The 5,885-nt window shown below is 41.1% G+C and overlaps 1 protein-coding gene across 1 annotated transcript in view; it reads right to left on the reverse strand.

Moving 5' to 3' along the window:
• Positions 1–5,622, reverse strand: part of LOC103393892 (cortexin-1-like) — a 19,481-nt gene extending 13,859 nt beyond the window's left edge. Inside the window, exon 1 of the mRNA XM_017031055.2 lies at positions 5,385–5,622. The gene's annotated coding sequence lies outside the window, so the exon portion shown is untranslated. The remainder of the gene's footprint in view (positions 1–5,384) is intronic.
• Positions 5,623–5,885: the final 263 nt, after the last annotated feature.

A 5,885-nucleotide genomic window follows, 5' to 3' on the forward strand; every position in this document is an offset into this window, starting at 1 on the left:
TGAATTTGAATGACATCCCTCAGCCTCATGTCTGACTGTTGTAGATCTCAGCTTAAAACAAACTATTTTGCACAAACACAATGTAAATAACTGCTGTTTTGCAGCAAAGAACAGAAGAGAGGCAGAAACTGAAGCTGTTCAGTGATGTTAAAGGAAAATAAAATAAAAATAAAAAAAACACAGAGCAAACAAAAACTCAACAGTGCACAAGAAACTGACAAACAAGAAGAGCAGGTTGAGAGAGAGCTGCATTTGTACCAACACAGAGGGCGGGACACAGGTGCAGCACATCAGGTGATCACGAGGGCGGGAAAAACCACAGGTGCAGGGCGGGCGGGTGACGACGAGGCAGAAACTCCAGGAGAGGAGAGAGAGAGAGGGGCGGGCGGGGCAAACACCATAGTATTGGGGTTTTATACATATTCAAGTTTGAGTTTTTAACTGTGAATGACACGGTTTGTGTGAAAATGTGACATTATTTAACGATGTTTAAATGTTTGGATTCACGTGGACTTTAATGACGAGTGGAAACTCAAATTCCCTGAGATGAATATCAAGATGAGACATTAAAATAAAAAAATAAAAAAAACAGAATTTATGGACAAACCTCTGTTGGTTTTGTTTTTTTTTGTTTTTTTCTTATTGCTGAAAAGAAAAAATTTACGTTCCAGTGTGATTAAAAAGGGTCAAATCTAAAACATCACATCTGAATTTTTGTAATTATTTCTTTCATTAGTTTTGTGCAAAAAAAAAAAAGAAAAAAATGAAAAGAACAATTAAGAATGTCAAAATAAAGCTATAATCAGAAAGAAAAATTTAAGTTAACAAGAATCCGGTTTTAAAAATTGTAAGGCTTTATGAAGCTCGATGAAGCTTCATTTTTAATTTTGCATATTTTTGTTGACTTTTTTCCATATCACTAATCCGATCATTTTGGTGTGACCGTAAACGTATTCATTCACAGTATATCACTAATCCGATCATTTTAGTGTGACCGTAAACGTATTCATTCACAGTTACCCTGTTATTAATCGGATTAAAAATGTACTGGAGGTCCTCAACTTACTTCGGAATTTCCGCTCCCACGGTGCGACGTAACTGAAGCTGAAAACTTCCAAATTGAACATAAGTATCTCACGTACGCTAACGCAGCAGTACGATCATACCTACAGAGTCGGACTTACGCACGAGAGCCGTAATGAAAGGCAAAAACGGCACCAAAAAAAGCTGTCTTTCGCACCACTTGACGACATATTCGTCCACTACGTCCCGTGCTAACTAGTTGGAGAGTTTTAACAGGCGACATTGGAATCATGGAACAAGTCTTTCTTAATAAATTTACGGGGGACGTCGACGAAACCACTAAACGCATTTAGTCAAGGACATCGTAAACCCGACGACCCCTTGTGTTCGTTTCACAGCCACAGTAAAAACAGTCCATCAGGTTTCAATACGACTTGTTGTGTTGTGTTGTGTCCTTGTTGTGTTTTAGTTTGTCCTTGATGGATTTGTCAACGCGTCTGTTTAGGCTCAAGCCCTAAAAAAAGTTACACACATTCTCTGTAGGTCCAGTCGAAACCTCTGAAGAAGGGAGAGGCTTTTAAATACTCCACGGCGGTAAAGGTGCTGATTCAGGCGGAGTAAAAAAACTACTCAGCAGGGAGGCTGCTGACAGCTCTGATCCACACAGAAATAGAAGCCGCCGGTTGACTTCCTGAGCACGGATTACACACAAAAGGGAAGTCATCAAAAGACCTAGACGTAGAGAGGGTAGTTTGCTCAGCTGATTTGATTACTGAGCTTGGAGTGGAAGGAAATCTGGTGGGACCCTAAAGCCTCTCTGGTCAATAAAAGAGTCACCGCCAAAGACCTCTACGGCAGCAGAGGGGAGACCTTATCGGCAGACATTATTTCATGGTTCATCAGCAGATTTCATTCCTTGGAGTGAATGGGTCTCATCCTGTTCCATCCTTCAGTGTTTTCAGATGGGTTAATAGACCTGCCTGGAGTCTACGAGCTGCGCACAGAGTCGATAAATCCTTTGGCCTTTGTCACTTATCAAGAGGCAGTGGATCATGAGGTTGATGAATATTTGTCTCGTTGTCATCAACGGAAATCCAAACCACATACATCTTGCGACCGTCATCTCTCTCTTTGTTGTCATGGATAAAAAAAACCCAACGATGACTCTGCCCGCTGCTCTCCACTTCCCTTTTTTGATTACGTGAGCAGGAGGAGGCCTCTTTTTTAGGACCGCAAATGTATTGTTTATCGCCACGTGTGCTACATCGCCACATTACATAGCCTCAAATTGAATCATGCCCAGCGTGACTCGGGTTGATATTCTGGGGAAATACAGATTTCGTGTTTTATGGTCACACCATAAGATGAGGCCGTTCCAGAGCGGAATTGATCGACGGAATGACAATTTTCAAATATGAATATCAGAGCAATGAAGCCAGACCTGCAGTGTCTCACTTAGCCGCGTTTGAACAACGCTTGAACGCTGTCATAGAACAATGTAACCTTGGTGAACGCTGTACGCACTGACAGGGAATGTGACAGTGGCTTTGTGGGTAAATACGCCTGGAGTTCTCTCTCCTCATGATGACACCGACGGCCAATCAGCATCACCGAGGTGACTGCGGTGTCAACGGAATAATGAGTGACATTTGGATGGATTCATCACCATTAGTCGTGATTAATCGTGATTGATATTCGTCATCACTGAAACACTTTCGCAACTTTTACCGAGTTTTTTACAGCAAAGTAAAAAGTGCTGTCGTTGCGACGATGACGTAAAAATCCTCACTTCACTTTTATCCTGTCGGATTCCAGATCCCAGAAAAAAAAAAAAAACTGACACCGCTCATCACCGTAAAGGAGACAGAGTTAATTATTTAGCAGTTCAGTCAGTAATGTGAGACTCCAGGAAGTTTGTGTCACATCCACAGGCCTGGCACAGATTTCCGAGACTTATAGAGTAAATGATAGGGTGTGGGGGGGGCAAACCCCACACCTCTGTTCACGCACCGTGTCAATTTACACCAAACCAGGAAGAGCAGAAACAGATAGAGATCAAATCAGCCGAAGTTTCTTTGTTTCTTGTCGTATCAGTTGCAAATTTGGGGACATCGTCCACGTCCATGTAAATACATCGCATTCATTTGACTTAAATTACAGTTCTGCAGTCCAGAAAGATCCAATTAATGCTAAAAGCAACCATTAGGGGGCAACCTTTAGGAGACCCCATTCAGCCATCCTTTACAGCCAACATGCAAACTTCATACAAAAGATCTGAGACTGTTGACCCTGAGACAAAAAGTATCTGTCAAAAAAATGGTGTCAACTAAAACTTTCAGTCATTTTCTTTTTTCCTGAAACCAAAATACACTAATATCATCGAGATAATCCCAGTCACAGTTCATAAAAGTGACACCAAGTCCAGGTTTACTGCAGGCGACTCCTAAGACGTTCGGGGATTCACACCTCGAGACGGTCATTTCTGTTAGTTCTACCTGATTGATGGTGTTTATGAAAGTTACCAGTTACACTGGAGGTGGTTGGTTATAATGTAGACTTAGGATAATATTATTATTAACAAAACCTAAAGCTCTGCGTAACAGCGATTCAGCTGATATTTGAAGTTCAGACCTGAATCTGTATATTGGGTCGTAAATATTGAGAGGATTAATCGTAGGCTGAGGCTCCGCTGATGGAATTATAAATCACAAATGAAAATACTAATAGAGATCAGAGCTGTGGTGTGCTGCCCCTGCAGTGGGGAAATACATATTTTATTAAGTAAATTAATGACAAAGAACTTAATCCACTTACGTTCAGTGGATACTGAGAAATACTACGAGAATTCTACTTCTTCTTCTTTCGTCTTTCGTCTTTCGTTTTCCCTTTGAACGCTCACCACTGCAGATTATCTCGCCCCGTCTCCTACCGTCTCTACACCAACACCAACATGTCCTCGAACACTACATATAGTCAGATTTCTGGAGAGTTCCGTCTCTAACGTCAACGTGTCCACGCGCTTTTTACAACACGTCAAACCATCAAGTGATAAACCGTGACTGTCCTCAGCTCCTCATGTCCATTTTGAAGACATTATAAGACATTTTTATTTATAAATATATTGTCTTTTATATACAAATATATTATATATAATGTATCAGTTCAACATTTAGTTGAGTCTTTTATCTTCCCAACGTTTCTGATAATAATAATAATAATAATAATAGATATGACGATGCAATCGAATCCGTCAGACGGAGAAGACAATTTCAAACTGATGGGTTTCGAGTGCGGACTTGAATTGTGAGACTGAGTTGATGTTCCTCATGGGGGGGGCAGTCAGGTGAATGGAGGAGGTCGATCTGAGGGAGCAGCGACATGGAGCTCAAAGTCAAAAGTCAAGGCGGGAGGTGACGAGGAGATGATTATGATTTTAATTTAACTCAAAGAACGGTTAAAAGTTGCTTCTTTTTTTTTCCTACCAGTTCCAGGACGGTGGTGAACAAAGACGTGTAATTTCATGGTGTACTGGCCATTGATGTGAGGGGAGATTTAAATATAACAAAGTGGAACAAAATCAGAGTTAGAGTCAGCGTTGTGACAATTAAAGAAATAACAGACGGCTGCAGACCCACTGACGCACACACAAATGAACAAAACACAAAGAGATTGGAAAAGAAACAGAAAAAAAAAATGAAAATGTTGAATAATGCATGATTGTGATTATTGACTCTACAGACAATAAGTTATTTCATAGAGTAGAACCAGCCTCTTACACTACGACATCAATTTCTATAATTATAAATTATATAAACCGTAGCCATAAAAATAAAACTATAAACAATTTAACTGTTAAACTGCTGTTGTTGTTGTTGTTGTAAACGGACCCAAAATTACAAATTCAGTCACAGAAACATGTTCATCTATTCTGTACATCCTGTATCTATAATCATAGACAGATAAATATTTGTCTTCTCACGGCTACACCTCCAGCATTTCTCTTGTGATTTTTTTTTCCCCCAAAACAACAGAAGCATTTGCTGCAGCTGTTTTTGGCAGCGTGGTCGCGCTGATCAGCTAATAGAGCTTTGGCAGACCTCGGTGGTCTGGGAGAGACTGGAGCATCTGTGACGGCACGACAAACTTGGAAAGTTTGACACTAATGTTATGAATTGTCGGCGAGCCTGGAAAAAAAACAAAAAACTTTACGACGCAGCATCTGAAACGACAGCCGTGATGAGTCGTCACGGCTGCCGTGGAGCGAAAAATGCGACACGGGCTGCTGTGGAACTTTGTTTAGTCAACGTTGACTGAGAGCCTGGTGTAAAGAACATATTTAGAGAGAACGAGTGCACACACACCTGGATCCTCGACACTCCTGCGGGTCCGGATGGTCCGCAGCCTCAAACTTTGGGATGTTAGGAATCTCCTCCGCTTTCCTCCTCCTCCTCCTCGAATGATGCTGCTGCTGCTGATGCTGCTGTTGCTGCTGCTACACACACAGCCCGTCGTTATGGTCAGAGACCAGACTGGAGCGTCAGAAGGTCTTAAAACTCCCCACCCACTCCGGCCTCCTCCAGCTCACACAACCAATCACGAATGAAGCCACGGCACCGTTTTAAATAACTGACAAACGCAGCCACAAAAAAAAAAAAAAAAAAAAAAAAAAAAATTACGCCCCCACCTGGGGGCTTCACTTGATTGTCAGCTTTGGGGGGAAAAAAAATATTAATAAATTTTGCAAATATTTTTGTGCGTTTTTTGCCAAAGAGAATTCTGGAAAATGCAGTAAAAAAACTTAAACTTTTGTCTGGAATTTGTTTGTTTTTTTTCCAAATATTTTTCTGCAACTTGAGTGTTTG

Source organism: Cynoglossus semilaevis, chromosome 2, assembly GCF_000523025.1.
Source record: "Cynoglossus semilaevis isolate Cse_v1.0 chromosome 2, Cse_v1.0, whole genome shotgun sequence".
NCBI classification, from domain to species: Eukaryota; Metazoa; Chordata; class Actinopteri; order Pleuronectiformes; family Cynoglossidae; genus Cynoglossus; species Cynoglossus semilaevis.